Source organism: Lithobates pipiens, unplaced genomic scaffold (genome assembly GCF_037356315.1).
Source record: "Lithobates pipiens isolate NorthernLeopardFrog02 unplaced genomic scaffold, aLitPip1_a1.2 Scaffold_19, whole genome shotgun sequence".
In the NCBI taxonomy this organism is placed as follows: domain Eukaryota; kingdom Metazoa; phylum Chordata; class Amphibia; order Anura; family Ranidae; genus Lithobates; species Lithobates pipiens.
In genome coordinates, this window is record NW_027507764.1 from 475,461,584 (window position 1) to 475,483,171 (window position 21,588).

General features: G+C 40.8%; 1 long non-coding RNA gene across 1 annotated transcript in view; it reads left to right on the forward strand.

Moving 5' to 3' along the window:
• Nucleotides 1-21,588, forward strand: part of LOC143997328 (uncharacterized) — a 93,834-nt gene that overhangs the window by 37,159 nt on the left and 35,087 nt on the right. Inside the window, exon 2 of the long non-coding RNA XR_013277673.1 lies at nt 11,873-11,965. This is a non-coding gene — a long non-coding RNA (uncharacterized LOC143997328). The remainder of the gene's footprint in view (nt 1-11,872; nt 11,966-21,588) is intronic.

Sequence of the window (21,588 nt, forward strand, 5' to 3'; positions counted from 1 at the left end):
GGTTTTTTCAAATGTGGCCAAATTTGGCCAAAACTTGTCAAAAAAGCCCCCAGATCCTGAAACTGAAGTAGAAATATATTTAGGGAAAACATTTATTCACAGAATATGGCTAAGCCACAGGAAAAACTACGGTGTACAACCTTGAAAATCAGCATGTATGCTGGTTTTCTGTTTAAAAATTGAAAAACAAAAAATTCTGGTGGTTCTAAAAGTAAGAACATCAACAGAAGAGCAGCACAAGACAGGAAGGCATGAGCAGATAATTTTTAATCCCCTCCTAGTGCAAATCAGCATGATCTAGATTGAATTTTAAATGGGGCAGGCCAGCTTTCTTATCTCTAGCTATAAAGACTCAACAAGTGGAAAGCAGCATATAATGAAGATAAACAAATAGGCATAAAAATGGACATGATTTCTTACCTGACATCAGCTATTGATGAATTACAGTTTTTTTTGTAACAGTAGAGATGTCTGCACTGTGTCTAAAATGAAATTATAGTTTACCTTCAGGTAACCTGCTTAGAGTGAAAAGATTTACAGCAAACTTTATTGGAGATTCTTATTTGCTCCATCTAATAGATATCTGATTCAAACTGACTGCTATGCGAGATGATCTTCCTTTATTATAACCAAGAATTCTTAGTGTTGTAGCAAGGGATGGAACAACTGTGGCACCCCTTTAGTCTTAGAAGTCTTTGAAAGTATTTAAACAGAAAACAAACTTCCATTACAATGGATGCTTGTAATTTAACCTAAATCACTCTATACATTTTTTAATAAATCAGTGAGGCTTTAACACACATATGAAATTTGATTTTTTTAGCAATGCTCTGCACACATCTATTGTAAAAAAATACTCTAATATGCTATATTTTTGAGAAAATATTTGTATTTTGGTAGTATTAGAAAATTATGGCAGTGACAGATTGAAAGGAAAATATATTTTGAAACTTTAAATTGCTAAATGGCGAGTGCAGTATTTATATGTCTTTATTATTATTTTGCAACCTGCTTTAACAGGTAATGCACAAAATCACATGCATTATTTATTGCTTAAGAATAACAACACACTATTTATTTTATCTTTATTTCATTTTTTACTTGTACTGATGTCTGTCATGTTTTCTGAAGCATGGTATAGCCCAAAGCCCCATACATATGATCAGAAATTCTTCCAGCAAAAGTCGGATGTATGCTTTTGGTCAGAAATTCCGACCATGTGTATGCTCCATCGGACTTTTGCTGGCAGAATTCCAGCCAGCAAAAGATTGAGAGCAGGTTCTCTATTTATCGGTCGTAAAAAGTTCAGATTCGAAATTCCGATCGTCTGCTGTGCAAAATTCCCACGCATGCTTGGAAACAATTCGACACATTCTGCACATCTCGGCTTGTTGTAGTGTTGTACGCCATCGCGTTCTTGACGGTCGAAAGTTCAGAGAACTTTTGTGTGACCGTGTGTATGCAAGCCAAGCTTAAGCGGTATTCCGTCGGAAAAAAGACCCACATTTTTTCCAAAGGAAAATCCACTCGTGTGTATTAGTATTACTGGGAAGCTTCAATTTGCACATGAAAAACTTACCAACAATAGTAATGCTCAAAAACAACAGAATAATAGTCATGGTAATAGTTTATCTTCATAGTTATTGTAGTTATCGCAGTTAGTCTTTCCTAGAGTAAACCATTTGGATACCGAGTTGAAATGTGGATACATGTGGAACAAGCACTGTGAGCAGAGATGAAGGTTTTGTTCAGCACTGCTTCAATAAATGTAGGATGAGGATAAACAAAAAATGGAGAGAGTAGTGTAGGCTTTCAACAGCGCTGCTAACCTATGGCGGTCTGATGACAATTATAGGTATACAGAACATTCCATTTCCCTAACCATAAAAGCCTTGCCAAGGAAAAGGAAATATGTACTTTACCTATTGTATATACTCCTGCATTGCAATGAATCATGACAGATGTTACAACCCCTCCTATTAAGTTGAGTGATGAGACAGAAAAGACAAAGGTTAGGCCTTTAGGTTAGGATATTGGTGTCTGCTGGATATCATCCAAAATCTTAAAATGCTAGCGTTAATTGAAGCGTAAAGTTTGTGAATCTCATTCAAGGAATCAATCCATATTTGGAGGATTGTTTCACAATCCATGGCCAAAAGGACAAACTTTCAAGCTTGCAAGCTATAGCAGCCGCTAGTGATAATTGTAAGAGAATCCAGCAGGTTGGTTGTACCCAAGTTGATCAGTCGACTTGGTACATTCAGCCTGCTCATTAATGGTTTGAATCTCGGCTGGTTCCATGTAAGGCCGGCCTTAGGTATAATAGTAGGAGAAAAGGAGACTGTCTGACTGCTAATTCACTGTGCTCTCAGACTACCATTGTATGTGCATCTCATCTTGACTGCCAATCCATGTGCATCTCATCTTGACGTGACTCCCGATCGCTATCCTACTCCAATCCAGGGCTACAGCGGGAGGGCCTGAGCAGCCATTGACCTCCTGGTTAACTTCAGAGGGAGATCTCAGTTCTTACCGCTGTAGCTCAGGGATGGGAGCAGCAGAGCAGCCAGGAGTCATGCGATTAGCCTGAAGATCCCTGAAAAAAAGGTATTTAGAGGCATTGATTTAAAAAAACACTTACACTGTGCATTATCACTTGATGCAAGAGAGAGGCTGGCAGTGAAATGGGTTATTGAGGTTACAAAAACTTTAATTGAACAGTAGAAGCTGATTGGCTACCATGCACAGCTGCATCAGATTCTAAGTGCACCAGTTTTAGTAAATCACACCCACTGCATCTTATACAATTTTACTGTAATGCTTTAAAGCAAACCCAGGGTTATGTTTTTGCTTTTTTTGCTTTTTTTATCAAGCAATATTGGTACATCCATTAAGGGCGCACGGGCGCCACCCCCTCTCTACAGCAACCACCCTCTATAACTCATGCCTTTTCGGATGCCGGACACCTTAATTATAGTGGTGAGGGGTGTTTTTGAAGCACCTGAATAGAGCCATAGGCTCTAATAGGCTTCAAAAAAGGTGGACTTGTGGCACAAAGCATTGCACTTGGAGTACACCCAGGTGTGTTAGAAAAGCAAATGAATATTAACATTAACACTGAACCACCTCTCTGCCAATCAAGTGCGTGGGTCTGTTACCTGTCACCTGATTACCTGAGAGGACATGTGCTGCAATTGGACACCTATTATGAAGAGGGGGAGGTGCATGGAAGACACAGGAGCCGCTGTCTGACCTGCTGTAAGGTCCCACAGTGAGCATGCGGGGGGGGGGGTCACAGTGGCAGCATTTGATGGGGCACAGTGGCAGTATTTGATGGGCACAGTGGCAGCATTTGATAGGGCACAGTGGCAGCATTTGATGGGCACATTGGCAGCATTTTATTGGGCACAGTGGCAGCATCTGATGGGGCACAGTGGCATTATTTGATGGGCACAGTGGCAGCCTCTCTCTGCATCCATACCTTTGATAACTAAAACATCAGGTGTCTCCCGCTGTGTCATGCAGTCTGTTTGGCAGCCATCCATTGTAACAAATCCCCGCCTCCTCCTTGTCCATGATAGATGGAACACTGATACAGTTTCCCAGCATTGTATTAATGTTCCTCTATCATGGACGAGGAGGAGACGGGGCTTTGTTACAATGGACGGCTGCCAAACAGACTGCATGACACAGCGGGACACCCGCTCTTTTAGTTATTAAAGGTACAGCTGCAGATGAGCACAGTGAGGCTGCAGATGGGCACAATGAAGCTGCACCCTCACTTGAGACCATCAATTGAGTATAAGGGGGTTTTCAGCCTAAAAAATGTGCTGAAAAACTCGGCATATACTCGAGTATATATGGTACTTTTGAGGGGACAGCAAATTTACACTGTTATACAAGCTGTACACTCACTACTTTACATTGTAGCAAAGTGTAATTTCTTCAGTGTTGTCAAATGAAAAGATAGAATAAAATATTTACAACAATGTGAGGGGTGTACTCACTTATGTGAGATACTCTATATGTTGGTTTTTTCTGCCACTTTCCCTGGTGAAGGGTAGCTTTGTGTTTTCAAAACATTGCATTTCTTGTATGACATGCAGAACTAATCTCAATAAAGGTGGTTTTATTGCAAGAAGACTGAGGAGTGCTGGCACAATCTTTTCTAATCAGTGAAGTTACAGATTTCTTACCAAATAGCAACCTCATCTCAAACTAAAAATACTCAGAGGACAAACTATATCAGAGAATAATGGAGAAATGAAGATATTCATCAGACATAAGACTCTCATACAAAGTGTCCATGCAGTCAATAAAGTCATCTGGATTTGTTTTCAGCTCAAATATCCACAATAACCAAGCTAGGAGTACTTAATTGCTATGAGTATGTGTCTGCTTTATAATCCAGAGATAGCTTTTTCATGTTTAGTTACTCACTCATTTTATTTTACTTTCCCATTCTCTCTTCGGTCTAACTGTGCTTCAGACAATTGAAGTTCCACATTTCTCATAGACAAAACCCCCTTTGTCAAAAGCAAAACCCTTCTAATCCCCGGACAGGAGACGCTTCAGAGGGCATATCATCTCAATATACACATCTTTGAATGGTGACTCCAGCATTGGGAGGAAACTATTTAACCTAAGGTCTCTAAAAATCACATGTGACCACACAATGAAGTTGAATAAGAAGTGGTTCAATCTTAAACCGCATAACGGCTTCTTTACCCATAATGAGGTAGGCATGTGGACCTTTTAGTGTAGAGTGTAGATAAATTTAAAAAAAAAAAACTTTTAGATGTGCTTCTTAGCTAGTGTAATGTACCGTACAGTGATATAGAAACTAGTAGTCACTCACATACATACACACTTTGAACTGGGTGTTCTTGTGTCTTTATACAACCTTTCCAACTATCTAATTATGTAATCCACTTATTTAAAACTTCTGTGCAAGGCACAAATTCTATTGATATCACTTAAAAGAAGATGTTCATTATATAACCCCTGGCAAAAAAATCTAGAATCCCCACTCTTGGAAAAAGTTCATTCAATTGTTTAAACACTTCAGCCCTGGAAGATTTACCCCCTTAATGACCAGGCCATTTTTTTGCGAAACGGCACTGTGTCACTATAACTGACAATTGCGTGTGACGCTGTACCCAAAAAAAGGACGTCCTTTTAACCCACAAATAGAGCTTTCTTTTGGTGGTATTTGATCACCTCTGTGGTTTAAATTTTTTGCACCATAAACAAAAAAAGACTGACAACTTTGAACAAAAAAACAATATTTTCTACTTTTTGTTATTATAAATATCCCCAAAAAAAATACAAAAAAAAATAAATAAAATGTCTTCACCAGTTTAGGTCAATATGTATTCTACATATTTTTGGTAAAAAAAAAAATTAATAAGTGTATATTGATTGGTTTGCACAAAAGAGTCTACAAAATAGAGGATATATTTATGACATTTTTTCATTATTATTTTTTTTTATTAGTAATGGCGGTAATTTTGAGTGGGACTGTGACATTGTGGAGGACAGATCAAACACTTTTGACACTTTTTTGGGACCAGTGACATTTATTCAGTGATCAGTGCTATAAAAATGTCCTAATTCCTCTATGAATTACACTGGCAGGGATTAACACTAGGGGGCAATAAAGGGGTTAAATGAGTGGACTGACAGGGAGTACAGAGAGATTGCCGTTCCTAATCACTAGGAGCAGACAATCACACTGTACTCCCCTGACAGAACGGGGATCTGTTTGTTTACATTTACAGATCCCCATTCTGTATCTCTGTGGAGAGATTGCTGATGGCCGGTGGTGCACCTGCTATAGCTGTTAAAGGGACTGACATACAGCTATGGCAATTTGCAGGATCAAACCGACCTGCCGTAGTATAATGACAGCGACTGGTCGGCAAGTGGTTAATTGTGTAAAAAACAAACTAATTACAAACATGCCTCAAAACTATTTTTGTTTAACATTCCAACCTTAAAAGAATAAAAAAGAATTAAAAAAAAAGAAAACTTTAGTCAATTGCAACAGTTTTTGCAGATTAAGCAGAGGAAAAAATAAGAAATCACTCAGTTCTATAGAAAATAAAATGGAATCATAAAGAAAAACGCTACATCACACCACTAGTACATGGATGGCATGGATTTAACTATCAACAAACAGTAGTCTTCATCAATCCAGCTCCACCTTTCTTTTATTGCAGTTGCCAGGTCAGTTTTGCAGGTTTTAGGCATGTCTGTGATTATATGTTTTTTCCTTACAAAATTAAACAATTGAATGCACATTTTTGAAGAGTTGTGATTTCATTTTTGCCAGGGGCTGTACAAATTTCATAGAATAAAATTGTATATCACAAATACAAACTTCCAGCCCAGGTTTTGTCTAGCATAGTGTTTTCTTCTTCTTCATATGGCTTTTTCTCGGTGCTGCAAATATGTTTTCCATCCTATGGCACCTTAAAAAAAATTTTTTTCTTCTTCAGCACCTCATCTATACACCTCTACAGTCGTTAATGGTTGAGTTACAAATAGTGTTAGTTTATTGAGGTTACCTCATTATACTTAAAGTGACTGTAAAGTCTTGTTTTTTCTTCCTATAAAAATAACAAATACATTATACTTACCTGCTCTGTTGCAGTGCATTTGCACAAAGCAGCTCTGATCCTGCCTCTTCTGTGATCAGGGCTGGTGTAAGGATTTTTGACACCCTAGGCGAAACCTCATTTTGCCTCCCCCCTGGCCCCACCCGTGACTCCACCCTATTTGCCCTGCCCATGTATACCCAACCTTTTTAATGAAGCACCCATCAAATGCAGCCTCCCCAGTGCCCATCAATGTAGCCTACCAGAGCCCATCAATGCAGCCTACCAGTGCCCCTTAATGCAGCCTCACCGGTGCCCATCAATGCAGCCTCCTCAGTGCCCATCAATGCAGCCTACCAGCGCGGATGGCTGAGACACTCGTAGACATTGCTGGACAGAGAGGGACCTCAGGTAAGTATTGATTAAGATAAGTGCTACATTTTGCATCATGTGTACTTTTGAGCAACATATTGGATTATAACTAATATTTATAAATAACAGTGATTATGGTTCAAAATAACAGGTGGGCAGGGACAACACAAGTATGGCCCTTTGCAACAGTGACAATTGGGGATTTGAGTAGCAAGGCAGAATGAAAGCTGTTTAGACCCAGCATAAATGGAATACTTTTATGTTTACTCAATTATACATTTTATGTGCAGCATTGTAGCTTACTATGTGTATTTAGAACTCTTACCTTTTAATACTGGGACCCTGGGTAAATTTCCCACGGGTTTCTCTCTGTGTAAAACTTGTTTTTTGTTTCATCATTTATGCATATGTGAGTGTTTCCATATGATGCTGAATCAAACTGTCGTGTAAAGCTGAACTCTAGAATTCTGAAAAAAATAACCTTGCATTGCCCCCCACAATGCAAGTAACGATGAGCCAAATGCATAGGGTCCAGATTATGGATCCGAAAACTCATTGATATAAAAGGGAACTGAATCTTACATGTCAGTAATGGTCATTTTCTAATAGGCAAAGGATTGTCAAACAAAAGGCATGGGGAGCTGGGCAGTGCCCTGGGATACATACACCAATGCAGAATTTAATTTCAGGTGGCTTAAAGAACAACATTAAAAATAAGAAATCCCTTTAAATTACATGCTTGGGGATCCATAAAAGCTGTATGCGGTTTTACAGACCATTACAATTCCCAGGGGCAACATCAGTGACACTGTATTGTGACATCACCTTATTCATTGGCTTACATGCAGCAGCAGCAGCAAACCAATAATTGATTTTCATTCAAAAAAACAAAAAACAAAACCTTCATTAGGTAGTAGACATGCCTTTTTTTGTGTGCAACAGTGATAGACTAAAATTGAGCACTGGAAGTAACAGAAACAATATAAATAAAAACCATTGCAAAGTATATTCTTTGAAATAATATAAAGCTAAAAATGTCAACGTCAAATAAATTGCCAAACAGCATCAAAACAATTCACATTGCATAGCTTGTTATCTATTTTCAGTACCACACTGTATTGTGTACAAAGTCTAAAAAAAATGTCAACCCAAACTGTGTCAAGATACCTCAAAGCCAAAAACCCGCATTGCAGAGATAAGGCAGCTGTAACAGCATACAAAAAAATTGCAGTGCTACAGTATGTTTCAGAGTCAACCGCATATGGCAATGTAGCCATAGTAAATGTAAGCAGTTTGATTAGGGCTCTGAGACAGCAATGTAAGAAGAAGTGATGGCCATGGTAGAGTTCAATCACTTATTAGGCTGTTTGTTAGCAGATGTAGTTCATGCTGAATTTTACCCAGCTGAGGTATGAATATCTAAAATATCTACAAACGCCTCTGGCCTGCCTCCTTAGGTTTTGTAAGCCAGAACACCTAACCAGGAAGAGCTTCACCACCAGGGTGAGGATGTGTGCTAGGAAAGGGATGTGTGTGAACTTTCCATACTGAAGGACAGACAACAGGTTGGTGCCATTGTCACACACAACATTTCTTGCAACAAGATAGTGTGAAGTTAGCCACCTCTGGGCCTGCCCCTACAAAACTGACAATCTTTGTCCCAGTGTGGCTCCTGTCATCTAAGCATACCAGCTGTTGAAAAATTGCATGCCATTGAGCCATCATATAGCCTCTTGGTTGCTTGGAGGGAACTATTGGTTCTGCGGGAGACTCACCAACAGAAGGCATTGAGGAAGAGGATGTGAAGAATACTGGTCTGTCACTATGTGTCAGGAAACACAGTGGAGCAATCAACTCCAGTAGCGTGCCTCATTCTGAATCCTTCCTGGCCACCTACAAAGTGACCCACTGGGCAATAATCAAGAAGATCCCCACCCAAATTTGCTGGATCATGTGTCAGTGGTCAGGTGGACTCTGCAGCTGATTATATGGTCCAGCATCGGGGAACATTACCTTCCATGTAATGATCAATGGCAGAGTTGGCCTTATGGGTGAAAAAATGGCAGCCAGAAATCTGCCACTGCACTGTACGTCACAGGCCACAATTTTCAGTCTACACCAGACTCCACAAATTGCTAATAGACCCCTTCCTCATTACTATACCACTTCTATTACTTTCAACCTACTTTTTCCTTTAAGGTGGCCATAAACTGTACCATTTGATTGTACAATATATCCTTAATATCTACCATCAGCAATGTACTGCAAGGGCCTGCCTGATTTGATACAAATTGAATTGATTGTTCAGGTGGGTTCCCCATTAGATCATTTTGGTAAATCTAAAGGAAATTGTACAGAGATTGTACAATCAGATTGCATAGCTTATGGCAAGCTTTATACAATTACATGTGGTGAGCTATTCAGCTGAGAATGTTCTTGCAATCAAGGTCCAGCTTAGGAAGGGGGCATGTGTAAACACACCAATTTCACTTCCAGGTCCTATTTACACAGCATAGTGGGGGGGGGGGCATGTTTTTGGTGCATTTTTCCTGTGACATGCATGACAAATGCAGCAAAGTAGCTCATGGGGCATTTTGGCATGTTTCGTTTCCACATTTTGTCCATTTGACAAAATGCACGTTTGCTTCTGTGTCTGGGGTGCCATTAACACATAATGGCACCAAAAGTACACCTAGTTCCATTTAGGTGTATAACGGTAGCCAAACACCACATAATGTGATTGTACAAGCTCCTAGATTTCCCAGAATTATATAATAGGAGGACACATCTATCTATCCAAAAATTCTGTATCCAATTAGGCAGGTCCTTGCACTACACTGTCGGATTATATAGTGTGTGGTGAGCTTTACAGACTTCCAGGGACACACTTCTCCTGTTATGTGACCCCTCAGCTCCTGCACACTCTGCCAAAATGATCTATGCAAAAAGAAAGTATAGTAGAAAACAATTGATCAGCAGAGAAAGACACCGGCTGCGTATTTCATGAGGATGGTGCTCACTGGCGTTCCCTTGATTGGAGAAGCATGAAACTACAGAAGTGGGGGGAGCAAGCTCCTTGAGGGAGAGGGCAGGTCTGTGGTGTGTTTAAATGAGGTCAGGAAGTACTTCCTTCTAATAATTTTCCTTTCCCAAATACCAGGACGAATAGCAGGAAGTAATGGAGGAGTTTTCGATAGGAGACACAAAAATCTGAGGTTAAGACTGTTCTTTCTTGCAACAGAGGCGCATTAAGGGTATATTGGTACATAGGGAAGCTAAAATTTATAAAACAAAAAGTTGTACTTAGTCTTTAACTTTTTTGTATTTTCTTTTACAGAGCATTTGTTTTAATAATTTGCATTAATATTGTTAGATAATGTTAATTGTTAATTGTTAGATAATTGTAATACATGTTAATGTTAATTGTTAGAAAATATTTAGCTACAGCTATTTTATTCAACAGGGTATTTGATTTCAGAAAATATATAATTTGTGGGAGGGGGGTTAACTAAACTTCAGGCCTAAAATGTGCATTTTAACATGTGTGCAAAAAAAGATATTACAAATGAATGAAGGTGTAGTCTTCAGCATGTAACCTTGGTGCTAGATTACGAACGCCGCACAAGCTAGGGAAGTCAAACTAGTGCAGTCATATTGTGAGGTCTCATTCCCTGTGTTGAGGATAATATCACGGGGGGAAGCACAAGAGTGGTGGCACATTGATTATGTTTGGAGAACTATCACATGGATCAATCCTAATTAAGATGTTCACTAAGAACACTTATTGACACACTTGAAATTTATGAGCACTAAATAGTGCATGTATTGGGAAGAATTTTTAGCTATTGTTATAATTCTTGTTTTTCAAGTTATTCAATATTGTCATGCACTTATATATGTTGTTTATATATGTTGTTTTGATTTAATTCACTGGATATATTTGGATACACACTACAGCGCAACACTATTTTTGTTTTAAAATACCGCAGTCACCAGGGAGAAAGGTGCAGGCTGCTAAAGGTGCTTATCTGAAGCACTGCATGTATAAATTCAAAGACACGGTGCACTCCCATACAGCCAACCTAGTGTAGACTTGAAAACCTCCTCAGCCGATGAGTCTCCACCAAAGCCACACCCCATGTGTTTTAAGGGTGGCTGCTCAATCTACTCCTCTAAGAGCTGCCTTCAGATGACATCCTGCCTTGCTGATGTTGTGCCTCTCCCCCACTTTCCTGCTACATTATGCCTGGTACCCAGGGATGGTTGGAGACCTTATCATCGCCCCCTCCAACTCCCCTCCTCATTGCTGGAGCCAACTTGGCAGTAAGTTGTAGCTACAGGAACGTTAGTGCCAATCAGCTCCTCCCTCTATGCTCCCGTTGCTCTCTTCCTCAACCCCAGACACAATTAATGGCTGCACATTCTACTGAAGCAAGTAGCTGACACTGTGCTCAAATAATTTAGCTGACTCTAAGCCAGTTTTCAGGGCAATTTTCTCTAACTAAACTCTAACACATTGAAAAATTTACTCCTGGGAGGGCAGCCTTTTATGATGCATGGGCTGGGAATTTGCTCAAAACTGTTATTGGCCAAAGCCTTGCACCTGAGTTTTGGTCAGGTGACGTACCAGAGGACAGGTGCAAGTCTATGGTCAACAATGGCTTTTTGCAAAGCATTATGGGATGTTTAGCTGGGCAATTCCAAAACAGTGCCTGGGAAGCTCAGTTTGGTCTGAACCTGGTTTCTGTCCAAACCTTGAGCTCATCCTTAGTTGAAAGGGTTAGTTGCTTATTTTGTCCAAGGGGTAAGGAATTTGGTGAAATACTTACTTTATTATATGCACATGCATGCCTCTTTATACTGTAATATGGAACTTTTAATTTCTGCTCCATGGGTTGCAGCATTGTCAGTGCTATCACAAGAGGACAAGGGGGCCTGCCCACATACCAAGAGAGCAGGGCAGAGCTCTGTATGCAAGGGGAGCTCGGAATAAGGTAAGTGTTGTGCTTATTTCAATTCTACTAGACAAACTGTGCAATTACAATTAATTTGTGCAATGTGGGAGGCAACTGGAAAGTGAATTTTTACAGAAGACTGAAGTTCAGCATTAGCTGGTCTCCAACCAAAGTAGCCTAGACTTGCATGGCTGTTGAAGGGACACTTTACTTATAAAGTAATTGTATATTATGTTATTTTCATATCAATGTAGAAATAAATGTGCTGATGTGTATAAATGATAAATCCCTTTTTAATATTAGAACACACACCAGTATACTTACAATTGTTGGCTGTTAGGTTTTTAAACCAAAAAAAAAAAAATTCCAATGTAGTTGCAATGCAAACATTGATTAAACTCTTTAGTGTTCATGAAACTGACAGGATTTCAAAGAAGGAATATAAAACTTGAAGCTCTAGTACCACAGTGACATTTCACGCTATAAAGCTGCCAATACTGCAATCCAGCACGTAAATCATTTTCCCCAGTTCAATTTCATATCTTAACTTGTGTGGTAAATAGAGTATTCAATTATTTGGCATTTTATAAATAAAATGAACTCATTAGCTATTTTGCATAGGAATACTTTGAGGAAAAGCAAGATCTGACTTTTAATTTCACTTAGTTGACAATTGCAGGAGAAGGGCTGTGCCCTGTAACATAAAGGATTTTACTCTTTATTGGTTTGGCGTTTCTTCATGGGCAGCATTTTATGGAAACAAAGTATGATTTTGTGAATGATTGATATGGGAATTCCTAGTGTTTGTTTGAAGCAATATCTATCAATAAAGAGGCTAAAGACTCAAATAGTGCAGTGATCTGAATCTGTTCCTATTGAAGATCTTTCATATGCCTATTGACTTGCTGTCCAAATGTTGTTACTTACCTGATGATTTCACTGTTTAAGTGGTATAGACACTGATATTGAGCAAACCTTTTACAATGTGTGCCTTACTGTGTGGATTCAATGTTTTTATACACTACTTTATGTTACATTACTAGAAAAGACAGACTGCACGTGGCATCTATGCAGATTTGACTGATTTATGAGTCCAAGGCACACACACACACGCACATATAAATCTTGTGCATTAACAATCACTTTGATTGCATCATTCTTCAAGACATTTTATTTTTTGGTGTCTTTCTGAAATGAATGCTGAGTGGATGTTTTTCTTTTTTTATTGATTAATTGTACGTGATTTATCCAATTAATTTGTTTGCATTATGGAGCTGTAAAGGCAGGTTTTACAAAGTCCCTGGAAAGAAGAAACAATAATAGACTGACATCCCCCACTATCCTGTCTTACATTTTTTTTCCCGATTCTGTTAGTCAATAAGGACTTCTTAGAAGTCACATGTTGGTATGGATAAAAAATTGCCTGATTCAATCCAGTGTATATTTTATGCTTGGGAAAGGCTCAATTGGCCACCTTTATCGCCCTAATATGGCTATACCTATGTTATATGTAACCATTCATTACCTATTGATTCAGTGGAGAGAGGCTCAGCTCTTATGCACAGCGCTGGATCAAGATCTGGCTCGTGTATTCTTTAAAGAACAACAGCAAGTAATATAAAGTACTGTGAACTATATATATGCATTATACCTGTCTATACCAGCAGGTGGCACTGCAGTGTTATGATTTGTATTCTATGACAATGTAATGAGAGGAAGTGCTTGTCTTTCCTACATATATGTTCTTGTTTATTCCTGCTTCCTGTTTCTGTCTACTTTATGTAAAACCATGATAAAGATATCCTCAATTAAAGTAAAGGTGTTCTGCTGTATACAAGAAACTCCAAGTGCATTATTTCAATACTCTGCACAATAGGTTATGGGCCTAGGCACAGCCAGCAAACTCAGCAGCACACAGGCACTGGAAAAATAATTCTGAATGTCTGGGAGTACTGTATGCAAACTGCAGAAAGATGGCAAGCAGTTCAGATGTGAAGTTTGTAATTGCAAAGCTGAACAATGCCAATTACCAGCTGTGGAAGTTTAAACTACAAATGATTCTAAGGATGACTTGTGGCAAGTGCTAAATACAGACAGATCAACAAATGGAGAGATGGAGGACTGAGACAGGAAGGATAGACAGGCAAAAGTTACTATAAGCTTACTAGTGGAAGATGACCAGCTTATCCACAAAAGAGCAGAGAACGCAGCCAAAGGTATGTGGACTTCATTACAAAAACTGCATGAGCATTAAAATCTAAACAGCAAACTGTTTCTACTAAGAATGTTGTACAAGATGAGACTAGAAAAGGGACAGCAAATGTGTAACCACAGGAAAGCTATGCTAGAGATCATAGAGCAGCTACGCACTATCAGAGAGGATGTCAAAGATAGCCATACTGTTGCCCTGCTCCTCTACAGCCTTGCAGAGACATATACTGCTTTTAATAACACTTTAAAAACCAGACCCGAACAGGAGCTGACACTGGAATATGTCAAAGGTAAGTTAATTGATGAATATGACAGAAGGAAAGAAAATACATACCATGATGACAAAGCTCTCAAGATATACAAAGGCACAAAGCACAACAAAGAAAGCAGAACCTGTTTTCACTGTAAAATAATTGGTCACTTAAAAAAGGACTGTCCTGTCTGGGAAGTTGAGCAGCAAAAGCTACAGCTATCAACAGCAAGAGTCAAAGCAGCCATAAAGGAAACTGCAGACACATCATGGAGTGGCACTTTTAAAGTGACACAAAGCGACAAGCCACGCGGCTGGTGCATAGACTCAGTTTTCCTAGCAAACGGGAAAAGCATCACATCCGAAGGTAAAGGCCAGGGCTTCCTGAACTGCATTACACCACAAGGAGATGAATATAGTATCCTTGTAAAGAGAGTGCTGTATGTTCCAGAACTATAAGGCAGATGTCTATCAGTGAAAAGTCATGCAAACAATGGTCTCACAGTTAAGTTCCAGGGTGTTGAATGCACAATTCACAATAATAAGCAATTGCTTGCAAAAAAGGAAAACTGGATGACCACCTATACAGGCTCATCACCACAGACCAGCAAGCCAATATAGTCTCTAATGACTTACACAGAAAATTTATTCACTTATGGCACAGGTGGCTGGGGCATAGAAGCCCAGAAGCTATACAGGACATAGGCTTATCAGAAGATTTGACAATAGCATCTTACAAAGTGCTCATGAATTGCAAGTGCTGTATTGAAGCAAACGCAACACGTGCTTCCCTTCCATAGGCATGTCATAGAAAAGCTACCCACTCCCTGCAGCTCATACACAGTGATGTATGCGGTCCAATGAAAACTCCCACATCCCACGTGAACAGATATCTACTGACTTTAATGGATGATTATTCCAGGTACACAACTACTTATGTAATAAAACACAAGAATGAAACATCAGAGAAACTTCAACAGTTCATTGCCATGTCTAGCAACAAATTCCAACACAAACCAAGAATAATACGTACCGACAATGGGGGGGAATACATAAGCAAAAAAGTGGCCTCATATCTGAGGAAACAAGGAATGGTACACCAGACAACTGCACCATACACTCCTGAACAAAACAGTGCAGCAGAAAGGAAAAATCGCACTCTTATAAAAATGGCCAGATGCATGTTGTCAGATGCCAACCTACCTCACCAATTCTGGGGAGAAGAGGTCATGACTGCAACTCACCTATAGAACAGACTACTCTCAAAAGCCATTAAAGGTACTGCATCTGAAATGAGGCATGGATCAAAGCCTAGCATGGGGAACATAAGAGAGTCTGGATGTAAAGCATATGCCTATATTCCAAGTGAAATGTGATCCAAGCTGGAGAACAGAGCCATAGAGGGCATTCTAGTAGGCTACAGCGAGTTACAAAATCCTACACCCAAAGACTGACAAAGTGACAATAAGCCATAGTGTTTATTTTGATGAGAACCCATCATCAGAAACACAAATCCCTGAAACCTGTGAAGTAAATATGCCAAGAAAACCAGAAAAAAAGGTCAACCAAAGCAAACCTGTCTCCTTTGAGCAAGCAGACAACTTGTGCGTAAACTTCAGAAGAGCATCTATGGCAGAACAGAGACTCTCTGGGACAAAGCAGCAGTCACAAGATTTCTCAGGAGGGGCATGGATCTGAGCAGCAAGAATATTGTCATGTAATTGAAACTAGACAAGAAAAGAGCCCAGGAGAGAGGTGTTTAGCCTCAGACAAGAATGTGAGATTCTTATGGTCAGTAAGAATGAGAATAGGCACAGTGATACCTTTGAGGAGATGTCTTCATTCTTTTAGGGATAAAATGATTGCTAACAGTTTTCTGTCACCAATCTTGTAATTGCACTGTGCAGGTGACAATTTCTTGGAAAAGTAGCCACAAGGATGCATAGTGCTCTCAGAGGTAGGACATGGCGACAGAAGGGCGCCAACTCCAGTCTCAGAAGCATCAACCTCAAGGATAAAAGGTAAGGTGGGATCAGAATGTGCCAACACAGGAGCCGAAGACTCCCAAGACCAGCTCTGTGGGTTACTGCCCTTTCCGGTCATATCAGTCAGGGGCTTGACCAGAGACAAGACGATACAAATAAACTTCCAATAATAGTTGGCAAAGCCAGGAAAATGCTGCAGAGGACATAAACCCATGGGTCGGGGCCACTGTAATACCCTGTACACACGGTCAGACTTTTCAACGGAAAATGTGTGATCGGATCTTGTTGTTGGAAAATCCGATCGTGTGTGGGCTCCATTAGACTTTTTCCGTTGGAATTTCCAACACACAAAGTTTGAGAGCAGGATCTAAAAATGTTCCAAAATCTGATCGTTTTAAATTCTGATCATGTGTAGACAATTTCGACGGACAAAGTGCCATGCATGCTCAGAATAAATTAAGAGCATAAGGCAGATATAGTTTCAAGGTCTATGCAAAGCACCATCCCCATGTTGAGGGCATGTGTCCTGGTACAGTTCAGGAGGGGCAGGCACTCTCTCGCCCCCCCCCTCTTTTCCTGCAGCCTGCCAGGTTGCGTGCTCGGATAAGGGTCTGGTAGGGATTTTTGGGGGGACTCCCACGCCATTTTTTTTACATTTTGGCACGGGGTTCCCCTTTAAATCCATTCCAGAACTGAAGGGTCGGGTATGGATTTTGAGGGGGACCCCATGCCATTTTTTTTATTTTGGCACGGGTTCCCCTTAATATCCATGCCAGACCTGAAGGGCCTGTTATGGAATTTGAGGGGACCCCACGCATTTTTTTTTTTTTATTTTAGTTCAGGGTTCCCCTTAATATTCATACCAGACCCAAAGGGCCTAGTAATGACTGTGGGGGAATCCCATGCCATTTTTTTCAATGACTTTTATGTGTATTGCAATTCATTATAGCCGCGAGTAGTTTTAAATTACTTTTTTCCTTTAGAAATGCCATTTTGTGCAGGGACTGTTGTAAACACTGGAAACATGCGCCACTTTACAGGCATACTATAGACACCCCCTAGGTATAAAATTTAAAGGAATATTTCACTTTTATTGTTTCACTTTAAGCATTATTAAAATCACTGCTCTCGAAAAAAAAGGCAATTTTTAAAACTTTTTTTTTGCATTCATATATGTCCCCTGGGGCAGGACCCAGGTCCCCAAAACTTTTTATGACAATACCATGCATATAAGCCTTCAAAATTAGCACTTTTGATTTCTCCCATAGACTTTTAAAGGGTGTTCCGTGGTTTTCAAATTTGCCTCGAACACCCCAAATTGTTCGCTATTCGGTGAACAGACGAAGACCAGATGTTTGAGTCAATTGTACGTTGAACTCGAACATCGGGCACATCCCTATTTATCATCATAACAGGTGACATTAATTTCAAACCGTACACCCTGGTCACTTTAAATGCACCCAACTCCCATCAACTAAGGTTCTTGAGGAGAGTCTTCATGGCCATCGCACCTCTCCGATATGGCCAGCTATTGATGTGTGGAGGCTTCAATCTCACTGCTGATCCACAGTTGGACTCCAGCTCCCCTACGAAAGGGCGATCTCCATAACTGAGAGAACTTTTCCATGCAGAAGAGGTCTATGTATGGAGGTGCCAACATTCCACAGAGAGACACTACACTACTACACCTCCAGACATCATACTAAAGCCCCATACACACTATCAGATTTTCTGCTGATTTTTGTCTACAGATTTACCAAAACAATGTAGTGCAAGGGTCTGCCTGATTGCATACACATTGAAACTCCTAAGGTTTGACCTCATATTATATGATTTTGGTAAATCTGAAGTAAAAAATCAGCAGAAAATCTCCCATAATGAGCATTCCGTTTCAGACCCTTGTGTCCTGTGGACTGCAACGAAAAGCCTTTATACAGGGCATTTGTATTCAACAAAGCTCCAGGGCCAAAAAACAATACAACCTTACTTTAACTAGACTCTCGGAAATTCACAATTTAGAAACTTGCAACAAATCTGCACCCTCTCAGTCCATCTATAATTTTCTTGCTAAATTGTGAGGGGAACTAAGGTCCCACTAAACACCACCCAGGTGAAAGCACGCATTCCCCATCTCATTCACCCTTCTCTAAAACACAAGATAATTAATCCACAGGAAATTGTGGATGAATTTACTAATTATTACAGTGCACTATATAACCTCCGCGAGGATCCCAATACTCCCCAGCCCTCAGTGGAGGCCAGTGGTATTTTTTTTTGGGGGGGGGGGGGGGGGGCGGCAAACAGTACCATGCCCCATTGGTGGGTGGGTCTGATGCCCTTACCCTATATATGCAGCACTTCACCAGCAGCTTTCACTTCCTCTGCTCTCCATGGGCAACAGCGGCTTCTTTTTCCTCCCTCCTCCTGAGCAGCCACTTGAGAGTCTTCTCTTTTCAGCCAATCGGAAAATGGGTCTCAGACCTGCTTCTGATTGGCCGGATTGAGGATCAGTGTTACAACAGCGAATATTCGCTCACTCTTGAAACACCTTGGTGGGCTCATGGCTCAATCTGCTATTATAAATTCTGAGGGAAACCGCGCTACTTATTCACAGGTAGAGGGGAAAATGGGTGGAAATTTTATTTTACGAATAGAAAATGTCCTTACGGTAAGGACTAGACAGGTTGCAGCCCTCTCATGGCGCAATCTGCGCTCCAAGCCCTTTCTATTTTGAAGCATATTAGAACCTATGGCTCTAATCAGGTGCTTCAAAAAACACCCTCGCTGCTGTAATTCAGGTGCCCGGCATCCTGAAAGGGGGATGGACGCATGAATGGGGGGGTGGGGCATGGCGGCCATGGATAGATCATGCTTTTGCCTGAATTTATTCATTATTCATATAGGGGGTGCCGTGGACAGAGGGGGTGGCGCCAAGGTGCCCCTTATGGACAGGCCGCCCCTGCCTCATCATCTGACATACAGCACTTGCTAACTAATTTAAATCTCCCCACACTGTCAGACGAAAATACCCTGGTGCATAATGCTCTGATTTCCAACTTGGAAGTTGCCAATATCATATCCTTATGCCTAATGGCAAATCCCCTGGTCCTGACTAGGGATGACGCGAACACCCCCTGGTTCGGTTTGCACCAGAACTTTCGAACGGGCCGAAAATTCATGCGAACTTTAGAACCCCATTGAAGTCTATGGGACTCGAACATCTGAAATAAAAAGTGCTAATTTTAATGGCTAATATGCAAGATATTGGCCTAAAAAGGGTTTGGGGACCTGGCTTCTGCCCCAGGGGACATGGGTCAATGCCCAATTTTTTTTTTTAAACGGCCGTTTTTTCGGGAGCACTGATTTTAATGACAAGTAAAGTGAAAAAAGTGTTAGTATGCCTATGAAGTGGCACGTGTTTTTGCTGTGTTTAGAACAGCCCCTGCACAAAATAACATTTAAGGGAAAAAAAGTCATTTCAAAATTGCTTGCGGCTTTAATGTAATATCTGATTCCGGCAATATGGATGAAAATCGTTGAGAAAAATGGCATGGGTAGCCCCCCTGCCCATTACCAGCCCCTTTGGGTCTTGTACGGATATTAAGGGGAACCCTGTACCCATATTTAAAAAAAGGAAAGGCGTGGGGCCCCCAGGCCCTATATACTCAGAACAGCAATATACAGGTGGTGCAAACAAGACAGGGACTGTGTAGGTTTGTTGTGTTAAGTAGAATCTGTTTGTAATTTTGAACTGGTACGTTTTTAAAGTGTAGCTCCAGTCAAAAAATCAATTTTTAAGATTTTTGGAAAACATAGCGAAGGGTTATCACCCCTGTATAATTTTTTTTGCCATCCGTCTTTTTTCATCTCACTTCCTGTTGTCTCCTTCCATTTGCAAGTAGGAGACTTTGTAAGTTGGATGTTTGAAAGTAGGGGCCTGCCCTATATGCTCTGCAGAAATGGGGGCCTAAGGTGTTGGTGTTGCCACAACACTGTAAGCCCTCAAAGTGACTCTTGGTGGGCGCTGGAGGACCCTGCTGTGAACGATTATATCAAGAATTATAATTACATGCCATTGTTGAACAGTGGTAGAAAAATTGGGCCTTTGGTGGTTGTGGTGGTGGTGCTGGTGCCACAACACTATACGTACTCACAGTTACTCTCGGTGGGCACAGGAACGGGCCCTGCTGTGAAATACTATATCAAGAATTATAATTACATGCCCCTGTTAAACAGGGGCTGAAAAATTGGGCCTTAGGCACTGCTTTCTGGTCCCACAACACTGAAACCTCTCCCATATACTCTATTTGGAGTGCAGGAATGAGCCCTGCTGCAAAGCATTGCATCAAAAATTGTAATTACATGCCCCTGTTAAACATGGGCTGAAAAATTGGGCCTTAGGCACTGGTGCTGGTGCCATGACACTGCAACCTCTCCCATATACTCTATTTGGAGTGCAGGAATGAGCCCTGCTGCAAAGCATTGCATCAAAAATTTTAATTACACTCCCCTGTTAAACAGGGGCTGAAAAATTGGACTGGTGGCATCACTCAGAACCAAAAATGTTCTTCCAAGATATCAGCGGGATCATTGAGGAGGAAGAGGATAGTCAGTCAACATAACAGGACAGTCACTCAGCATCAGCAAAGACAGTCTTGAAGGGATGTGACATTTCCAAAAAAATTATTCGGTTACATCAGCTTCAGGTGCTTGGTAGCTGGTGTGAACCAAGACTGATTCATCTTTATGAAGGTCAGTCGATCAACCGAGTCAGTGGACAGGCGCACCTTGGGATTGGTTACAAAGCCACCAGCAGCACTGAAGGTGCTTTCCGAAAGAACACTTGATGCAGGACAGGCCAGTAGCTCAATTGCATACTGTGCAAGCTCTGGCCAGTGATCCATCCTCAAGACCCAGTAAGCCAGAGGATTTTTGGTGGGAAAGGTGTCCAAGTCTGACCTTGCCCCTAGGTATTCCTGCAGCATGTAAATCAGACGCTGGCGATGGTTGCTAGAACCGATTATACCTTGGGGCTGCGGACTAAAAAATTGTCTGAACGCATCGGTAAGACGGCCACCTTCTCCACTGCTCCTTCTGACCGAAGCCTCAGCAAAACATTGTCCAGGATCAGGAGTTTGTAACCTCCCAGTCTCTGGGAAGGCATTGCACAGACCTTTCTGCAAGGCCTCCCGGAGATGTCTCATCCTCTGCTCCCT